Raw genomic sequence first — 22,007 nt, 5'->3', positions numbered from 1 at the left:
ATAGTGTCCAGCACACTGTAAATGCCACATTAGTGGCAGCCATTATCATTATTTTAGTTAAGGAGAAACACCTTCAATGCATGAAAGATTTTGAGGGGAGCACTTGCTTTGTGTGGTCCTGGAGGACAAAACCAGGGCCACAGGGTGGAAGCCATAGATCAACACAAGAACTTTCTCTGAATCGTTAGAAGAAGGGCCAAGCTGCGTGGAAAGGTACTGAGAGCCATCACTGATCTACTCAGGTAGAGTGGACGGCCCTTGGAGTGAGTGCCATGCAGGGGATATACATTAAGTTGGAGGATGGAGTGGCGGCCTTTCAAGTTCTCTCCTTGCTCAAAGAGCCAGTGCTCTCACCCCTCAGGGGAGCCTACCCCATGTGAGCTGGGCAACTGTGGTTTCAGAAACTCTCCAGGCTCCATCAAGTCCACACACATTTGGGTTCTGACATGCCTGGCCTCGGATTCCTTCCAGGCTTTATGCGTGCAGCCCCAGAGCCAGACTCCGTCCCTAACTTGTTCAGGTGGAGTTTAGGGGGCGGAGGAATTGGTTTGTGCTCAGTAACTACACCCCAGGATTTCCAAATAGAAGGCTTGGGAAAGTAGCTTGATCTTGGGGTAAGACCTTGACACCCCGCTGGAGAGCTGAAAATATCAGCAGTTGTCTACTTCTAAATACTTGATACTCTTTGAAGTTCTGGTGTCAACTAGAATTTGGGCCAAATGCATAGCAAGAAAGCCAAATAAACGTGGTTTACACATAAAAAGTTTTGTTTTTCTTATATATATAAAAAAGTTTGAACACAGGCAAGTTCTGGTTGATGTGACAGTGCCATGCAATGATCAGGGACCCAGAATCCTTCTTTTTCTCTTTAGGCCACCATTTCCCCAAAGAGTATTTGGTCAGATAAATTTGGGACACACTCCATACTATAACCCTCTTTAGAAATTCTCACATTAATCCCAGCATGCTCAGGACCCGCACTGTTTCCCTGGCACTTTTATGGATAATTTTTTTAAAGTACTTGCTTTTTCTTATTTGCTATATTAAAAAAGAAAAAGTACAAACAAAAAAAAAAAAAAAGAAGAAAAAGAAGAAGAAGAAGAAGGCAAAAGAAAATGTCCTTATCTTTTCACCCAGGAGAACTCTTAGTAAGAAACCGGTATGTTCTTCCAGACCCGATATGAATAAGGCCTTTAATCCTTCCTCTCCCAACCCCCACCTCCCACTCGGCGCCCCTTTCCACTGCCCTGTCCACTCGGGCATGCCCAGACCAGAAAGGACAGAAAGTGCCGCTGTGAGGAACACTTAACCTCTCCTCATCTCTGACCTGGGGGGAACAGGACATCTAAGCCTTTGCCTCTAGCGAGCCAGGTAGGGTAGGTGGGTGAAAGGTCCCATGGGGCCCGCTCCTCGTCCTCAGTAATGTCCACTGGCCCACCCTGTCCCAAAGAACAAGAGCTCAAATTCCAGAGACAAAACCTACTACCATGAAAAATCCACACGCTCCCACACTCCTGAGAGAATTAGTTACTGCAGGTTCAATCTGCTTCTAATTTAAGTGTGGAAAATAGAGAAATGACGAGCAAAAAGCAAAGGCATCTATAAATCCCACTACGCTGATGTTGGCGCCAATTTGATAGGTACGGGCTGTTAGAAGAGGAGGGAATCCCCACTTACTGTACATCTATGGAAACTGAGGCTCGGGGTCAGGGAGTGACTTGCTCAGCATTATTTAGATGCCTCTTGGTGGCAGGGGCAGGATTAGAGGCGATGTGTTAAGAATTTCAGAGCAGCTCAGTAAAGGTTTTTAATATATAATGTGATTTTTCTAATTATGTAAGAAATATATAACATTTGAAAATGTAGAAAAGTCTGAGGAGCCATATCTGGTGAATTTGCCTGCTAGATTTCCTACTCTAAGACTCTTCTGGGTCCAGATGGAGCTCTCTTCTCTGCCTTTGGGTGCCACACCTGGCCCTTCCTTTCATCTAGCAGCCTGGGCAGGGCAGGGCAGGGCAGGGCAAGGCGGGGCTGGACTCTGTTCCTCAGCAGGGTGTTAGTGACTCCTAGAAGACAGTCAGCAAAATACCCAGGCCATGAGCCTTCCCTGCTCATTCCTTCTGATCGCTCCATGGAAAGTTAGAAAGTTGAGGTGGGTCTAGTTCAAGGACTAGATGTTATGTATACCACTCACAGAGCCTGACTTGGAGGGTGTCCAGAACGATAAACCATCTGTGCATTGAAATTTCACAGTTAGTGCTTCATTGCTTTAACTTAAGCTTTGGCCAAATTCCACAGGTAGCCATCTCCACCTCTCTAGACTTCATCGGAAGACCGAGGTCATTCTGTTTGTGGGAAGGTGAGGTGTCCTGCTTTTCTTTGTTTCGCTCTCCAGAATCCCTTTAGTGCTCTGGTAAGTAGACATCTGAGTTGTGCTCTGGGGCCACCCCTTATAGGTCTTATTGTGATCTCGAGGTAGGTCAGAGGGAGAATCTCTGAAAGCAGATACATTTAAGTTGTTTTACAAAATAGCACGAAAATAGTGGTGAACCTAATGTTTACTGAGCTGTTTTGGGGGGCCAGGCATTCTGCTAATTGCTTCAAATGCTCACAATAACCCTGTGAGGTATGCAGTTTTTTCTCCTTGGTGTATTCCTGCAGTAAACCTGGCTATAGAGGTTAGATTATACACAGCTGGAAATAAGAGTAGAGATGGGGTCAGTGATGCAAATCTAGGTCTGGCTCTGGGAGGAGGAGGTCACCGTTGCTTCTGGGGACTGCCTGTCCACCAGCTCCTACACCTTCTCTCTTCCCATCTCTGGCATTGGGCAAAGGCCTTGGCTCCATCCCTCCTGCAGCCCCAAAGCCCCACTACCTGTTCAGACTGCTGCAAGGTGAGGCTTGGAATAGCCCTCGGAGATGACCCACTCCAACCTCTGTCCTCACTTGTTATATGGCTGAAGAGACTGAGATCAGAGGCAGGGCTGCTGGGTTGTGCAACTCTGGGGCATCATTTCATTGTATTCCATGTGAATGTTACTTCCTGGAGTTGTGAAATGCAAGGCCTGTGAGAGACAGGCAAGGACTAGCCCAAGTTACATGGTCACTAGGAGAGCCAGCACTTGAACCCAGAGCCAAGGCAGCCCCGTTGATATGCTTTGGGGAATGGGGAGGGTAAATCTTGCTGGATGGACACCTGGGAGGCTTAGTGTCCACTCCAGCCACTCCTTAGGGAGAGGACTTCCTTGCAGGAGGATCCACAGCGTCCTATATCTGGCCCCGGAGCACAGTGGGAGGCAGAGGTGCCTGCGTGCAGCTGCTCGGCCTGCCTGGGAACCTTTCTGACCCCAGTCGCGGCAGCTTTTCTGGAAGGCCTAGCAGACAGCGGGAAGAGGTGGGGCCTCCTCCCAGAGCCAGGCCCTGGCCTGCCACCAGTGAGCGCAGGGCACAGCAGGTCACGCCTCCCTTACGAAACTTTCTCTGATGCCCCACTGCCTGCAGGATGGAAGAATCCAGATACCTCTGCCCAACTTTCAAGGCCTGCCATAGCTGGCTTCTACTTTTGCAGCTGCATCTTAGGCCACAGCCCTTTTTGTGCTCCATTGACCTCAGACCACTTACAACTATTGCCTAGCACCTTGAACTTTCCTGTATCGGGCCTTTGCTTAGCTTGTCCTCACATCCGCCAAACACTTCCTCCTTTCTAACTTTCTAACCTCTTGTTCTTACCCTGCTGGAATCCTACCGATCCTGAGAGGCTCAGTCCAAAACTACATTCTCTGAGAAGGGTTATCTTAGGATCAGAATGGTCTTTCCTCTGGGATCTAAAAATATTCAGCTGTCCAGCCATCCATCCGTTCATCCATCTATCCACCCACCCATCTATCCTTTATTCATCCATCCATCCATGCATCACTACCACTGTGTCCTAGGTTTAAGGATTAAGTAATGATAATGCTTGGTTACTGCCCTCAATTAGCTGTTAGTGAGGGAGGCAGACAACTAAGCAAGGAATGTGGTAAGTGCTACCCTAATGGAAGGGAGGTCTGTAAAAGCCTCAGGAGGAGACGGGACAGGTAATTCCCCTTTAATAAGTAAGAGAGACCTAAATGGATTCAGCTCCACACTACACTTGGCATTGTTGGTGACAGGCAAGCTGTCTAGCATGTATTGTTTTTCACCAGCAGGGTTGTGTGTCCTTAATAACTCCCCATGTTAACATTTTGTTTTATTTATTTTGTAGCATGATTTCTTATGTGGGTCCCACGATAATCCTGCTATTTATAAATGATGACGCTAAGGGTCAGAGAGGTGAAATGACTTGCCCGCACCACCTAGCTAGTAAGAGGAAGAGCTGAGACGAGAACCCAGGTCTCTTGACTTCTAATCTACTGGCCTTTCATCCATATCTCAGCTGCCTCCATTTGAGCTTCTTTCTTATACCCACGGCCTCCTTTTACCCCGCAATTGCTGAGGGACCCTTCTCCCCACAGGACCTAACATTGCAATGGCTTATTTCCTCCTACCCCAATCAAAACGGCTGATTCTTGTCCTTTTCCATCCTCATTGGGGGTGGGAGGAGCAGAAAGAAATCACGACAATTCCCAAGGTAAGTGGATCATTAAAAAACTTTACTCTCATGTCCAGTCTCCTTAGAACTCCTTACTGAACCAGTTTAAGCAAGCCCCTCCCCATCTCTAGGCTTCACCCAGGGGTGATCACTGGTCAGCTATTCCTCATTCCCTCTCTTCTTTCCAAAATTTTCAGGCACTCAGCATGCACCAGACACTGTGCCAGGAACCAGGGAGACAGCCAACATGGTGGACATTGTCCATAAATGTGGAAATTGACAGCCAACATGGTGGACATTGTCCATAAATGTGGAAATTATAGTCTTTCACCTCTAGTTTATTGAGGTGGAGTCTCTTCTACTGGGAACTTGGAACTACAGGTCCCAACAGTCATTCCTCCTTTCTAGGGATTCTTTTTCTAGTTGGTCATGCTTTGGCTGTGTGACTTCAGGCAAGGAACCTAACCTCTCTGGACTTCTATTTCCTTATTTACAAAGAGGGAAAAATCATAACTTCCTCCAAAGGGAGTTGGGAGTTTTAAATTAATATATATATTCATTTAAATGATTCACTTAATAATTTATTTAACTTTTATATATTCGTCATTTAATTGAATGAATATATAAAAGAATATATACTATAGTAATTTAGAGCTTGGGTTCTGGAGTCATACAGTGGTAGGTTCAAATCCCAGTTCTGCCACTAACCAGCTCTGTGACTCAGAGAAAATCACGCAATCTTTCCGTAACCCTGTTTTCATGTCAACAACTTGGGGATAGTAATAGTAACCATCTCACAGGGTTATTGAGGAGATTAAAGGAGATGACGCTCGTAAAGAATTTAGCTTAGGGCCTGGCATTTTATAAGCCCTCAAGCTTCCTGGTCCTTATCTCCCTGCCTCTCTCACAGGCTCCCACTTGCCCTTTTCTCCTTCTAAATTTTAATTGTATTATATTGATCATATGAGTAGGTGATTCACACAAAAGCATATATGAAAAATTCCCCTCCTACAGGACTCCATTCCTTATCACCTCAAGAGGCTCTCCATGTCGCCAGGTGTTAACTCTCTTTCAGAGATGTGTGCGTGTGTGTGTGTGTGTGTGCATGTGTGTGTGTAAACAAATGTGTTTCCATACTCTCTCCTTTTTTAACAAATGGTAGCTTTCTATAATATATATCATTCTGCATTTTGCTCTTTACTACTTAATATTGTAATATGGAGGCCATTCCATAGCAATATATAAGAAGCTTTCCCATTTATCTTCTGTGGAAAGCTGCACGACCTTCTGTCACGTGGATGCCCCGTAGTTTATCTAACCAGCCGGGTGCTGGCGGACACTTAGGCCATTCCCAATCTTTCCCAGTTAGAAAGAGTGCTGTGGAGAATATGCTGTCCTTTTGAAATCCCTTTCAGCCTCTCTAGGGCATGATCGCCCACACAGAAGGGACACAGAGACTGCAGGACACAGGCAGCACAGCAGACTGTGAGCTACAGAGCAGTCAGAACGGGGTCTGAATCCTGGGTCTGCCGCCTGCTGCTCTGCCGCCCTGGGCCCCCGTCTCTCGTTCTAAGGCCAGTGGGGCCTGAGAATTTGCATTTCTAACAAATTTCCGTGTGATGCCAATGCTGCAGGTATGGGGACTGTACTTTGATAAGCACTGCTCTAAGCCATTGAATGGGGAATCCCATAATTCCCATCTCATAGGTTTATTGTGGGGATTAAGGTATGGAGCCCTTTAGTGCTGTGCAAGCACCAGACTAAGAACTTAATACATCTTAGCAATTATCACTATGTCTGCCTCTCACTGTGCAGGGAAAAGCGAACCAGACACAGGGATGATGCATAGCAATCCTCAGAGCTCTGATCCATTCTCTAGAAGTTTAGGAGTATGCTGGAGCTTCTCCCCAAATCTCTAAGCTCTGAGTCTGATATAGCTGGGGAAATCTGCCGAGCTGCCTGGCCATCAAAAATCTTCATTTTTATGTCAGCTGGGAATGGAGAACTGAGGGGATAGAAGCCCAACCCAGAATCCCAGCATCAACCACAGTGATGGATACTTCTGTGGGCACCATCCTGTGCCAGCTTGTTCCTCACCAAAGGGGTTGCACAAGAAGACAGAGAAGGGCCGCATCCCATCCCAGCCCTCACCCCATGGCCATCAAAGAGCCCCTTCCATTCTCAGATCCCTTGTAATTTGCTCTCATTAACCTGCTTTGTTCGGGGGGTGGGGAGAGAGAGGGCAGTGGAGAACCCCAGGCGGCCACTGCAGGCCTGGTCATGCCCCTAACACTCTCTGCTTCCTGCCCTGGGAGGGGAAGCCTGGAGTAAAGGCAATACTTTGCTCCTTCCCACGACACCCTTTCTGCAGAGAGCCGGGGACTCAGGAGAGCTGAGCCATGGTAAAAATATGTGTCTGTGAGTCAGAAGAAGGGCACTTGGCAGAGCACCAAAATCACTGGTTTGGGAGCAGGGGCTAGGCTGGGCTCTAACTTGCCGTGTGACCTTGGGTAAGACCTTTTCCCTCTCTGAGCCTCACTGTTCCCTTTTGTAAAATGAGACACACTCAGGTTCTACACCTGGTGCCCTGAGGCAGTGTCCAGTCCCAGAGATAAGAAGTCAGCAGCATTTTCCTTTGGCTCACCTGTGCCCAGCCCCAGAGACATTGAACTTCTAGCACATGCATTTGGGCCTCCTCTGCAGCCTGGCACCCCAACCTGCTGCCTCCTTCCATCGCAGCCTCCTTCCACCCTCCCCAGTTTGCATTGCATTCTCTAGGCCTTGCGAGACACACCACCCCGACACCGTACCTGTGGGACCTCAGGAGCAGCACTCACATTCCCCATGTGTGACACGGAAATAACACCACCACCTGCTGAGAGGGTTGTTGCAAGCATTCAATGAGATGATAGCGCAGAGGGCTTAGCTCAGTGCCAGGCACACGGTACTCTTAGTAACTGCGAGCCGCTCTTGTGACTGTTCAGCTGTGATTCCTTTAAAAGCTAAGCAGACCCAGGGCTCTGTGGAGACAACACCCTAACTCTTGAGACTGTATGTCTGCTTGATTTTTTTCTTTTTTTTTTTTGATTTTCTGTTTTAACATTTTACCATTCTCTTCTCCTCTTTTCTCTATCCCTAACATTTAATTATCTAGAAAAACTATCCATCTTTTCTTTTTGTCAGTGAAAAGACACAGTTGTATTTCTTCTTTCTTTCACCAGACATCCAAATACTTACACAGCCCCCTACCACATCTTAGGCATGACAATCATTAAAACAAAACAGAACAAAATAAAACAAAACAAACCAAGAGGATCCCTCAAATAAGTTAACGTGTAAGGTACCCAGAAGTGCTTTCTGGATGGCACGTCAGAGGGAGGAAAGGGCTCAGATATCTCAGACAGGTCTTCTGCAGGCCTGGTTTGGCCCATGAGACTGCAGATGGGGTATATTTCACATCGGGACAAAAATCAGATACTGCAGAGATCTCCATTCCAAGTGTGCTCAGGTGACTTCAGAGGCAGCCAAGTGTGGGGGCGGATGGGGCCCACGCTCAGCTAGGCAGCAGCTGCAAGCGAGATCTGCTGAATGACTGATGAGTCACTTGGCCTCTCTGATCTGTTTAGCTTGCTTGATAGGGGCATGAAAACACTTTCCTCAGTCCCGGGAAGGGCTGCAGAGTCCTCTCACATGAGCGAATTGTTCATGGGTGCCTTCACTTATCCGTGAAAGACTTCTTGAGTGCCTGCTCTGTGCTCTGTCCTGGGAGAATGATGAATCCATGGTCACTTTTGAAGGCTCATTGTAACAGCCAGTATTTATTGAGCTGTTATTATGTTTCAGGCACTTTGCCCATATTGTCATTTTAATGTCATAAAATTCTTATGTGACAGTTATTGCCGTCCATATTTTATAAGCAAGAAAACTGAGGCATGGAGAGGTTAAATAACTTGCCCAAAGTTCCCAACAGTTGGGCTTCAATCACTGCACCAGTGGTTCTCATGAGCAGTCCGAGGACCATGGAAGGGTCCAGAGACCTTGAACGTGGTCCGCCAGGTCCAAATGGTTTTCATTATTACCAAGAACTTCCTTGCCTCTTTTACTCTCGTCCTGTTGCAAGCGCACAGTAGAGTTTTCCAGAAGCTACAGGACTTATGATATCACAACAAACATCTTGGAGAATCCAAGTGTCTCTTGCAGAGATTCACACAAATATAGAACAATGCCATTCTTTCACTAATTTTTTATTTTGAAAATATTCTTCATAAGAGTATTTCACATGAATACGTGATGGGCTTATTGTATTTAATTACCACATAAATATTTAGAAGGTTCTTCTCAGTTTTAATTTCTAATAAGATAAAGTGTAAAGGGGTCCAGAGATCAAAAAGCTTGAGAACCTCTGTATAACATAAACGGAAATGCTCCCTGGTCATTGTGACACAGGTATAATTGCTCCAGGAGAGGCCTGTTGGAGATGTGGTCTGGGTGTTGTGTGCCACTGTCCTTAGCATTATTAAGAAAGAGATCCCTGGATCATGCCACATGGAGTGGCCTGTGTGGAAACCAGCCCCATCACAAATCAATGTCTGTTATTCAGAGCGTCTGCTCTTGCGACTTGCAATATGGAAGTTAAATTTTAAATTCTTTGCGTTTCTCTTTCTACAGCTTTCCGGGGGCTATGGCATTTCTCTCTGGATCAGGAACCCCTTGCAAAATATCTGTCGTTTCCTACACAGCCTATAGTCATACAAGATGCTCACAAACATTCCCTCCAAATTTGATGACAATCCATCTACCCGTTTTCATGTGATATGGTGACAAATAGAAACAGAATAATGAAAATGATGATAGCAATAAAATCAGGAATTTGGTAAACACTGATGACATGGAGGCAAATGCCAAATAATGTCATATCTAGAGAAAATTTTGTGAAAACTTTCACAAAGTTTGTTTAAGTGTCTGTGGCAGGGAATTTGGTCTTCTGCATGGCATTCTCAATTTTTTTTGTATTCTCTATTCAGTTGTTCTCTTTATCTGGAACTCTGCAGGAAACTTCTTGGAGGGCTCCAAAAGGACATATATATTTGAAAAGAATTTCATTCCAGAAATGTTAAGTTATGATCTGACACGAACATGATTCTAACTTTCAGTGTTTCTATAAAGGTTTCTTCAAAAGATGAGAGCTATGTGTTTCGGCTGTATTGGTTTAATCATTATGGTCGTAGGAGGGGTGGTAGTAATTCTCTATACAGACTCACCACGGAGCATCCTATATCATGCTTGGCAACCTGGCTTCACTTAGCTCTGCTTTGAACTTTGTAACCCATTCAGAGGCTGATCTTGTTTTGGAAGCTCAGGCTGGCACAGAGTCAAAAGGAATGGGCTTCAGATCTGACCTGAAAGGGATGTGCAGAACACAGAATTCTGCTCCTAATCAGGATATTCCTGCGTGATCCTGGCTGAACTGTGAGACATTCTAGAGCTTCAGGTCCTCGGCTATCAAATGGAAAAAGCAATCTACCCTTCTTACCCTTATAGATTTGTTCTAAGGATCAGATAAGGTGAAATATGTTGAAAAACAGAAAGCATTTGTCTTTCCTGAGGCTTTTGCACATGCTATTCTCCCTACCTGGAAAGTGCTCTGACTCTGGCCCTTCCCTGTAGCCGCGTAACCTCGAATGGTCCTAAGCTATGTCTTGCTCTGCTCCAGCCATGCTGGTCTACCCATGTGAGTCCGTCTCAGGGCCTTTGCACCTGCCATGCTCTTTGCATGGAATACCCTTCCCCCAGTATCTGCATGGCTGACTCCCTGATTTCCTTTAGGTCTCTGCTCAGATGTCACCTTATCAGAAGGCCCTCTCTGAATACAAATATAAACTGACACTCGACCCCCAGGAGCTCTCTTTCTCTTACCCTATATCAATGTTCTTCATAGCGAGTATGCATTTTGTAGTTATTTGTCTACCTATTGATTATATAACTAAAATGCCAGTTCCATAAGAGCAGGAACTTTGCTTTGTTCTGCTTATAATCCTAATGTGTAGAACCTAGCATGTGCGTCCTCCTCCATAAAAAAAAAGGCAAAAAAAAAAAAAAAAAAAATCCATGAGTATGGGACACATGGTAGGCTGGGTAGAAGAATTTCAGTGTGCAGAACATAGAGAATGAAGAAGAGGGGCGATGCTCCCTCCTGCTTCACTCCATCCCCCTCCAGGCGTAGATGTATTAGAGTGAAGCCTAAGTATAATTATGGGCATTTGGATTGTTTACTCCTTGTTAACCACCCTCTTTGCTCACTTAATTGTTCCAAAGCCTGTGGCATAAGTAACTAACTGTGCTGCAATTTGGCATGTGGCGAGCTGGCAGCAGCAGCGTGATTGTGCAGTGAATGCCACACTTGCAGGAACCAGGCTCTGGGTGCAATCCATTCAGTGATGGAGCTCAGTGTGGGCTGCCACTGCCCACAGCACCTCTGATGTTCTGGCAAACACACCTCGTGAGACTTGCTCAACCCAGGGATCTTCACTTTGGGCTTCTCATGGGTGCCTGACTGGTCTCCTGGATTCCATGCTCTCTGTCCATCCTACCGGAGTGGGCAGAGTGATTCACGGCCCTGCTTCAGGAGGAATAAAATCCTAGCTGCATATGTATGGCCTGGCCTCTGCCTGCCTGGACACCTCACCTCACAGATCCGTCTTAGTTTGCTTTAGTCCCACTCATTTCCTACCTGCTTTCCTGTACAAGTTCTGCCCCAGGCCCTTTGCATGAGCTGTTCCTCTCACATTCCCAAATGGCTACCTCTTCTTATATGAATGACTGATTGGATTGTATGACTTTGGGCAAATCCAGGTCTCTCTCTGGATCTACATTTCCCCATCTGATAAATGGGTTGGTGGATTCGAGCTCTACATTCCTCTCCAAAACCCATGTCTCAGTATTGTGCTAGTCATTTAATAAGGCCGCAAAAGTTTTTGGAGACTTTACTGGGCCCTGGGTTCTAGGAGGTAGGTAGATAGTGGTAGAAAACAATAAGATAGAAATTGAGCTCCCAAGGGGCATACATTCTAGAGGGAGGAGAATGACAGACAATTAACAGAAACAAATAAGATTATTTCAGTTACTGGTAAGTGCTATGACAATAAAAATAAGGGCATGTAATGGAAAGCAAGCCATGGGCGGGGCTTTGGTTAGAGTAGTCAAGGAAGGACTCTTTGAGAAGGTGACTTCTAAGTTGAGACCTGAATGACAGTGAGCTGGGATAAACATTCCAAGAAGGAGCAGCAACTGCAGGGGCACAGAGAAAAGAATGAGTGTGTCATATTCCAGGAGTAGAATGAAGGTCTGTGACGGGGAGAGGATGTCCAGTGGGCAGGGGATAAAGAATGACAGTCTTATTCAGGACCCACGGAACAGAGTGTGTGTTTCATGCTAAAGACCATGGGATGTCCATGGAGGGTTTTAGGATGAGAGTGACTTATATCTTAGAGAAAATCATTGTCTGCTTCTTGGAGAACTACTACAGGGAGGCAAGAGAGGAGGCAGGGAGAACAGCCACCCAGGGGAGAAAAGGCAACATCTGGGTCAAGGGCAGAGGGGCTATCAAATCCGGGGTATTTGGAGGTAGAGCCAAGAGCACTCATTGATGGATTGGATGTGCTCCTGAGAAAGGGAGAAGTATGTGGGATACAGTTAATACATATCTGATGAATACATATGGCTCAGCGATCCTTGCAGGATGCTCGTGGGCCAAAGAGCTCAGCATGAGGTTTGGGTACATCTGACTTAATAGGGTGAACTTCGCATTTTCCATTTGTCATTGTTCTCAGGGACAGGAGCCACGTAGGTTTTATCACTTTACCTGTGGTGTCTAACACAATGCCAGACAGAAAATGGTACTCATAGGTGTCACAAATAGTCCCTGGAATTTATATTTCCCCAGAAACCTCACAGGGAGGCTGGGCCAAGAAGGCATTTCTAGGCTCACAAGCCACACACTCTCTCATAGACCCATCGGTCCCATGATTAACCAATCCCAGTAGGTGAGGCAGCTCTGCCACATCCTCACTGCCACCCCCAGGTTACCCAAAACCCTCTTCCTGGCCTCTGCCCTTTCACTGGCTGCAGGAGCCCAGGCTCCTGATTTTGATGTAGTCTAGCTGCTTTCCCAGCTAAAAAATAGGCCCACTGCTCAAAATTTACCAGCAGTCTGGACCTTATCCTCTTCTTCCCCTGTGAGTCATGCACATAGTCACAGAGGCCTTTGGGAAACCCAGGAGTCTGCTTCATACTAAGGGTAGAATGTCAGTTCCATGGGGAAGTGTTAGGGGCAGGGGGTACTTTGGAGAAGTCTGCATTAAGCCAGACTTCTCTGCTGTGGGGCTCCCCACTTTGTCTATGATTAGGGTTAGTACAGGAAAAATAAATTTCTTTTTCAGAAAGTCCCCCCAGGATGCCCCTAGAGGGGAATAGTACTGCTCCAGAGAGCTTCTTAGGGAAGGGACTCCAACCCTTGCATTCTTGGCTTGCCCTGACTGATTATGCAGACTTCGCCTGTTCCAGGGCTAATAAGAAAGCACAGCCCCAAGGCACTGGGGCTTTGTATTAAATTTTTAATAGCCACGGTGGGTTTGATCTTATACTCCTGGGAGAATTAGTCACTACAGGTTCAAGTGAGGAATTTATGAACAGGCCTCAACAATCTGCTTCTAACTTGAGAAGGGAAACTGATTTTAGAATCCTAAAAATCAATATGGTACCAACAAGGAGGCCTAGGTTCCTGCAATTCAACAAATGTTATTAATCTAGGTGTCTGTGCTAGTCCAGGCTCTCTCCTGTGAGTCTAAAGCCGTGTGATTTTGAGCAAGTTTCTCCCTTCTCCCCATCTCTGGGCCTCCGCCTTCTGACCTGTAAACGATGGGTTGGGGCTCTTCCCAGCTCTAACACCTTGTGTTTGGGTCTCTGAAGGACAGATGGCATTTCCAGCTGCATCTACTCCCTGGGAGGCCTCTCTTATGGAAAGTTGGCTTTGGAGGCCGAGCAGTTCCTAGAAGCCCAAGCATGCCCTGCCCTGGAACCCTGCTTGCCCTCCTGCTGCTCCGGGAGGCCTGAAAGGGGTTAAATTTGGCTCCGCCAGGCCAGAGTAGACTCACTCAGTCCTCTCCCTCTTCAGGTCCTCTGCACTTTTTGTTCTCAGGGATTTGCTCAGCTCACTGAGGTTAGGTAAGCCTTCTTGCTGGGCTGGGAGCCATGCCTCTCTGCTTCTGTGCTCTGTGAGAGCTGAATTGTAGCAACTTGCCCTAGCTCTTCCCCCAGGCAAGAAATCTGAAGCTATCATAAGGGGTGGAGAAATCCAGGAACCAGAGACAATGATTCTAGCTGGAGCCAGAAGTGGCTTTAGAGATTATTGAGTCTAACTAACTCCTTCTGCAGATGGGGAAACTGAGGACAGGAGAGGAGATTTTTCTGAGGTTTACCCAGTGAGTTAGTTAGGGAGAGACTCAAATGCAGGTTCCCAGATTCCCAGGCCAAATCCCTTCTCCTGGACTGATCTCTGTAGTTTGGGGACAGTTTTTTGGGCTGAAGCTGTCATGAATGGATAATGTTGCGGGCAGGGGGAGGAATAAAGCAGAGGGGGCAGGATTCCAGTGTAATGAAAGCAGGAAAAGGGTCTGACTCCTGATACTTCTTGGGACTGACACTCGTCTTCCTGGCACGCATCCTTGCCTTCACCAGGTTGCTTCAGGCGCCCCAAATGTACACCTCTCCGATCTTCAGATTACAGTTGGCAGGTCTGTCTTCACCAAGAACCCAACTTGGATGGAGGCACTTTTGTTTAAAGCTCAGCTTTTAAAACAGATCTGCCTCAAGCCCCAACTTCTCTTTTTATTAGCTGGGCAAGTTGCTTAACTTTTCTGAGCCTGGGCTAACCATCTATCTGTAAAATGATAGTGGCTAACAGTACCTTCTTCGCAGTATCGTTGAGAGATGATTGAGGTGACACAGGGCTAGGCCCAAAGTAAGTGCTGGAGAGATGACAGCGGCTACTATCACTCCTCCGCCTTGGGTGTTTCCTCATCTTCCTCATCTTTCTCAGCTAGTTGGTTCTTTCCTTCCTCAGCTTCCTCCTCTTCTCTCTCAGTAGAATGGACCTCTTTCTGGGCCTGCCCTCCTCACAGGGTAATGTTAAGCTCTAAGAAGACAACTGAGGTAAAAAAGCTTTATAAAGGGCTATGTGGAACCGGTGGTCTCTCTTGGTGGTCCCTCTGGCTAACTGACCCATGGCTCCTGGACAATCCCTGGGTTGACCAGTTGTCAGTCAGCTCAGGCTGTGGCATGGGGGAAACACCCAGACCCTAGATGCACTGGGATTCATCCTGGCCACCTGTGAGCATAATGGTTCTGGGCACGTCATTTCACCTAAGAGTTTTCCTCACTGCAAAATGGGGCCATAATCCCTGCTTTTCCTAATTCACAGGTCTATGTTAAAAAACTGCAAAGCTCTTTGCCTGCTCTGCATCCATTCTACCTTCTTCTGTCCATACTTGATTTGCATGAGGTATCCAGTCCACTCTAACCTTCCATCTTAACCAGTGGTTTGAGGGCAGTGGACCCAACTTATGCTCTAGTGTTGGGTCTGAGATCCAGCCTTGCCAGTCAGAGCCCTGAATTCCCTATGGCCACTGTGATTGGTTCAGGGGTGGGCCTGTTATCCAATCACAGCCAACCAAGTTTCACCCTGGAACTTTTGCTTATAGTGATAGGGAGAAATGACCCATTCTCTTTTCTTCTGGACAAGCGCCTGAGAGAATGAGAGCTTGGAACTCCCAGGTACCATCAGATGAGGAGAATCTACCCGATTATTAGGCAAATGCAAATGAAAACAGACAAAAGGTAGAGAAAGGCAGTCTTCTGTCGATGTTGTTCGCATATTTGGCCCCAAACGTACCTAAAATGAAACTATTCCTGGACTTCTCAGGAATATGAATTAATTTATTTTTTAAAATACTTCCTTTCCTTCTTTCTTTCCTTTTCTTTTTTCCACATCAGTTTTTCTACCTATTCAATTCTTTATTTTTGTGTAAGCCAGCCTGATTTGGGTTTCTGTCACATGCAATCAAAATTTCCAAATTAAGACTCTCCTCCCCAAAAATGATAATAGTTATTGGGATAAACAATGTTAGCTGGTGACCCAATATCCATTTCTTCTTTTTCCTCTCTGGATAGGGGATGAGCAAGGAGAAACACTGGGGGTAATTCCCAAGAGAAATACGATGTTTCGTCTAAGCTAATCATGATACCCGTTTCTTGTTTTCCAGGATCCCGTGAACTGACAGTAGCCATGTGACCCAGTTCTAGACCATGAAACAAGGAGAAATCTTCTGGGAAAGGAAACATAAGGGGCATCTGGGAAAGCAGACATAGCTAGCATCCCCCTATCTCCTTCTTCCCGCTTTGAAAGAGGATGTGATGACTGGAACTGCAGGAGACACATTGTGACCATGAGGCAGAGGCCAAAGAGTTGTAGTGACACTGATCCGGACATCACTGAGTCACTGAACTAATGCCAACAACCATCTACCTATATATTTCTTGTAATATAATAAAGACGAACACCTATTTGTTTAAGCCACTGTTAGTTGGATTTTTTGTTACTTGCAGCTCAAAGCATTCTTTAGAAATGAGTCATTTCACTCATGCAGAGTTCAAATAGCTATTCAGAATTGCCATTGATCCAAAACTGAGACAAGAATACTAGTTAAGAATAAAACAGATAACATTTGTTGAGTAGTTACTATTACCAGGCAGTGTTAAGTGCTTTAGTTGCATGTAACTTTATGTTTATTTGTGAGACAGATACTATTATTAGTCCAATTTTTTAGATCAGAAAACTGAGCCACAGAGAAATCTGTTTTCAGGTCACATGGCTAATAAATGCTGGAGATACAAAGGCTTCGAAGTTGCCACAATGGATTCTACCATGTATTTCACTCATAGAAGAGCCCCTTGCCCGGAGATGATATACACATTTTCTATACAATGTGGATACATAGTGAACTAACAGATTCACTGTTGTAAAGAATAGAGAAGGGCCCCTGAAATAAGTGACAGCTGATACTCTGCCAATGAACAAAGATAAAATATAAAAAAGAAAAGCCTGGCTCTTTCAGTGTAAGGGCAAATAGCCTAACATACCTTCACAGCCCTCGAGGGTACCACTGTATTAAAACTCAATTCAATCATTAATACTTTATAATGATCCTGAGTCATCAAGTAAAGATGAAATCATGCTTAGCCTTGTTTGAGAAAGCAGGGAAGTATGTAGTACATCTAGGGTAGGTTCTCACCTGAAATACTTAGAGAAAAAAGTTCTGCACATGTTAATCAGCAATTCCTCTCCCCTCACCCCTATCTACTCCCCCTCTACCTCCCCCTCCCCAACCCAGCTCTCTGGAAAAATCAGCTCAGACTGCTCTGCCCACAAAGGCCGAGAGGCTAAGATGGTAGAGGACTGCCTTTTTCATCACAATTTTCTCAAGATGTTCCCTTCCGAAGCCCACAAATGTCAACCAGTATGTTTCCAGCAAAGGTGATCTTAATTACAATGCCTGGGGGTTACCAGTGGGCACTCACAGTGGAGAACCCAGCCACAGTGTACAAACTTGGTTGGCACCTCTGCTCGCCGTCTGAGCTGGGATCAGGGAACATTGCACAAGGAGCAGGAGAAGGATCTGAGAGAGGAAATTAAACCGATCCAACGTCTAGATAGGCAGGGGCCACTGAACAAAGGGCTTGAGGGTGAAAATCATACCACGCTGAGACTGGATGTGGCCTTCGATGTCCGTAAATCAATCCAACCTGCTCTTTTAACAGGTAGAGAAACTGAGGCCCAGGAAGAGGAAGAGATTTACTCAGGGTGACACAGCAAGTTATGGCAGAGCTCACGGCTCTCCTTCCTGACTTTAGAGCAGAACAGAGAGGGACATCAAGCAAAAGTCTAAGGGTCAGAATGGTAACCAAGACTTGAGTTCTGAGCTCGGAACGGAATCAACCAGGCTGAAGTTCCTCTCCCACCCTAAGCCTCCTCTCTGGGACTTCTGGAGCTTCCCAGGGAGCTAGGCCAGGTGGGGGTCTCTCTGAGACAATAATTCAACAAATATGTGTTGAGCATCTACTATGTCTTCACAATAGTGGGAAAAATTGTAAGTGGTGCCTGTCCGCCTGTCTTTGAGGGGCTAATGGTCAAATGTGGTGGCTGAGATGATAGGTCCTAGAATCATTTTCCAGGCCAGACTCCCCCATGGATGGGGTAGGGCGGTGGGTGGGGCTCTTATTTGCTGGTGTACTTAGACACACATTAAGTTACAGAGGCAAAGACTGGGGGTGGCTCTTGCTTACTACACTTAGACACACACTAAATTACACATGCATAGGCAGAGTGACCTATACATTCACACAAGACATGGACACTGCACATATGCAGATACAAACACATAGACGTATATAGATGTACATATAGACACGTGTCCACATCAGAGACACACAGACACATGTATACATGTGCAAACATGAACACACGCGTGCACACGTGCGCACACACACACACACACACGTGCGCGCGCGCGTGCACACAGAGCCTTCCTACACTCTCCGCCATAAGCAAATTACAGTCTCGGCTACATTGGAGATGACATCCACACACTCTCTTGGAAAAACAGACTTCCTATCGCTGCCTGACCCAACCACTGGTGCCCCAGCTTTCCAGTAACGCCTGGGCCCCTCCCCCACATGCCCTGCTGCTCCAGGTATTTGCTGAGTAGAATCCGGAAACCTTGTGGGGAGCCACTTCTGCCTGATTCACTCCTCTCCCTGCTGCAGAGCTTCCTCGTCCCTGCTCAGAGCAACTTCCCAGGGCTCAACACCTTGAGTTTTGCCCTGACTCATCCTGCCTTAGCACAACGCAGAGGTCTGTGGTTTGCACAAGTTGGGGCACAACCCAAGGTGGGGATCATCAGTGGCCTTGGTGGGGGGTAGGGGGTCACTATTAGGTAAGGGACCAGGAGGGGGTGTGGTTGTGGGCTGTGTGTATTGTGGGTGCCTGGGTGCCCAAGGAATATGCATAAATCAGTCCTGCAGGAAAGCTGGCTCATAGGGTCAGAGAGGGGGATCTAGCAGTAACCCCAGGATTGTCTAAAGTTAGGGTCTTCTTCACACTGGAGCTCCTGGGCCCCATCCTGCCCCTCCTCTGGGAACAAGTCTGTGGAGCCAAGAGGACAGCTCACCTCGAGCCTGTGATCCCCACTTCCTGATCACATTCTGAGCATCTGAGATTTTGATTTCCTGCTCGGAGGCCCCAGACAGCTTCACAGGCCTGTGCAGCAGGCCTCTACAAAGCGTCTTCCTCCAAGGGCAGGCCATGTACCCCAGGGGGGCTTAAGGAAAGCCAAATTGGTGCTATTTGCTGGGCAGGAGTTAGGGTGGTGTGAGTAGAGCTTGGCCTGAGAGGTGTAAGCACCTTCCCTGGGGGAAGGGAAGGGGTAGGAAGGGAAGGCAGGTGGGCCGCAGCCTTGGGGGCCTCCATCTGTACTCTTGCTTGGTGCCCTGCAATATTGGGGTGGGCCCGACTGTGGAGCCCTCCCAAAAGGGGTATGCCAGGCTGAATTCCTATTCTCAGGGCAGAAGCATGGGGCTGAATGTCAGAGAACCTGGGTTCTGGCAGAGTTCTGCCAACAAGTCCCACCAAATGGGAGTATAGGCTCTGGGGTCAGCGATCTGAGTTTCAAATCTCTGGGAATTCCTAGCTGTGTGACCCCAGACAAGATCCCCTCCAGAAGCCATAGTTTTCTTATTTGTCACGTGAAACCAATAATTGCCTCTACCTCCTGTCGAACAGTAAAGTGCTTAGCACAGTGGCTCGTGCATAGTAGTGATTAAATAGCATGATTATCTGTGACCTTGGTTAATCTCTTGCTTTCCTTGAGTCTCAACTCTCTTTCAGGAAAGGAAGGATAATGCTAAATTCAATGAAGCCATAAAGTTTTTTCAGATGCTCTTAGTACAGGATTAGATCCAAGGGAGATGCCTCTCTGTACTGAAAGCACCAAGGAGAGAGCACAGTAGCACACTGTGCCTTCTCCCAGCACCAGCCCTCTGCTCCCACTGATGGTTTGGATCTGCAGATCCTCATCAAAGGAGAACCATACTCCCTTCCACCCCAGGGCCTTTGCATATGCTGGACCCTTTGCTGGGAACACTTGTTTTTCACCTCACACCAGTTAACTGCCCCTTATGTTTCAGATCTTAAATATCACTTCCTCAGGAAAGCTCAGATCCTCAGTTGCAATTTCTCATTGTTCCTTGTCCCTATTCCCATCTATAATTATACATTTGGATGTCACTTCCTCGAAGAGGCTTTCCTTTCAACCCTGTCAAGTTTAGCGCCTTCCTGGTATGCTCTCAAAGCACCCTGCACTTTGCGGTTCACATTTCATCACTGAAACTTTTGTATTCCACCTTCGAGGGGTGAATGAAATGTCATTTCATCATGGAGGCACTAGATCAAGATCGGTTCCCCTGCTGCCTGTTCCCATAGTGCTCCTTAGTCTCCTTTCATAAAATGCATGCACTTGTCAAACTTGTCATGACTTATTCAATATCTGTCTTCTCTCACCAGAACAGGAACTTCCTGAGGCAGGAACATACTTGCCTTGTCCACAATTGCAGCCCCGGCAGTTAGAAGAGAGCCTAGCACATTGAAAGAATTGACAGCTAAGCGTCTCCCCTTTCCCCTCCGCAAACACACACACACAGAGAAACACACATGCACACACTCACATTCACACTCACACTCACACTCTCTCTCACTAACCTGATTTTATCCTTAGTCCTAAGATAGCACCTGCCACAAGGTAAAATTCTCAGCACTCGTTAAATGAATGAATGAGTAAATAAGTCCCTACTAGAGTTGGAGGCCAGAGAACATGTCTTCAACGATCTTGTGTTCGATGATAACGTGTATGTTATTGTGTGTGTGTGTGATGATATTGAGAGAGAGACAGAGACAGAGACAGAGACAGAGACAGAGAGAGAGAGACAGAGAGACAGAGAAAATGGGATCAGGTGAGGCCCCCAGAGAAACATCCTGTTATAGGACAAGATCTCCTGACTTCTACTCCAGGCAGGTATGGCAGGGCCTCCACATCCTCACTTAGCAACTGTTTACAACCTCCCCGTTCTCCCATTCAGCCCCAACCTTTCTCACCAGTCTTACTTTCTACAACCTCCTCTCAACCTCGGTATTGCCACAGAGGCCTCCCATTGTTCCCTGAAGCCACCTGTTTTTCTCCATTGTCCAACAGCCACCGCATAGAGACTCATCGAATAAGAACGGAAGCGGATGCACAAGTTCAGTGAGATAGGAGAAAACTTTACTGAAACATTGACATTGGAGCCCATCCTGAAGGGTGGGCATTATCTAGTCAGGCTGATAAATAGAACAGAGCAAGGGAGGAAAGGCATTTCCGGCAGAGGGAATAGTCAGCAAAAGCTCAACTGGAGCACAGATAGCTGAAATTTTTGGCACTGTGGCTACTCTCCCCAAAACACGGGGTCGGCATTATGGAGTCTCAGAAGGGTGGCAGGGCTGGAAAAGAACCCAAACCTGGTATTGTTTTAGAGAAAGAAAGTAGCGGTATCATCAGCAATAGGAACACTAAGATGTGGCCTCTCCTTTTAAAGAGACCATTGTGCAGCCATGCATGGGGTCTTGTCTTTCCTGAGCCTCAGTTCCCTGATCTACAAAATAAACATTTTGGACAAGGTGATCCCGCCAACTCTTTCCAGCTCCAAAGTCCTATGACTGAAACTAAAGTCTCCCCTTGGCTTCTCGTTCCAGTTTCGGGCCAGCCCCAGGACTTGCGACCAGATATGAAGGCAGCCTTGCAGATTTCAAGACAAATGAGGGCTCTGTCTGTGCAGCTGGTACCCATTTCCTGTGCCCAGGGTTTTGCCCTTGTGCTTGGTGTGGCTGGCTGTCACCATGTCCATGGCGTCACCTGCTCCTACCAGCCTTTTGTCCACTAGTCTCCTGAAACGCCCCCGCAGTTTGGCCAGGGGGAAGGTGGCACATAGATCAGGGAGGGTAGGTGGGCGAGGAGGGGGCCTATGGAGCCCTGGCAGAGCACTGCAGACACCCTGATGATCCCTGGCTCAATTGCCCAGCTTCCGTCTTCCTTTCCTATACCCACATATGTTTCTTGCAGCCAATAATTTTGGAATGACTCAGACCTGGCTTTGACTTCCCTCCTCGACACTAGCTGTAGGCATTTGACCTAGTTAGTTTACTTGTTTGTTTATTAGTTATTTAATTTGTTCACTAGCTCAATTTGCTCATTGATTCATCCATTCATGCATTATTCAATGGATGTTATTGAATACC

The 22,007-nt window shown here is 46.7% G+C and overlaps 1 protein-coding gene across 4 annotated transcripts in view; it reads right to left on the bottom strand.

Annotated features, from left to right (window-relative positions):
- SLC36A1 (solute carrier family 36 member 1) overlaps positions 1-22,007 on the bottom strand; it is a 265,469-nt gene that overhangs the window by 103,982 nt on the left and 139,480 nt on the right. The window lies entirely within an intron of this gene.

Source organism: Pteropus medius, unplaced genomic scaffold (assembly GCF_902729225.1).
Source record: "Pteropus medius unplaced genomic scaffold, Ma_sr-lr_union100, whole genome shotgun sequence".
NCBI lineage: Eukaryota > Metazoa > Chordata > Mammalia > Chiroptera > Pteropodidae > Pteropus > Pteropus medius.
Note: the sequence above shows the minus strand (reverse complement) of the source record. Positions and strands in the feature narration are given on the sequence as shown.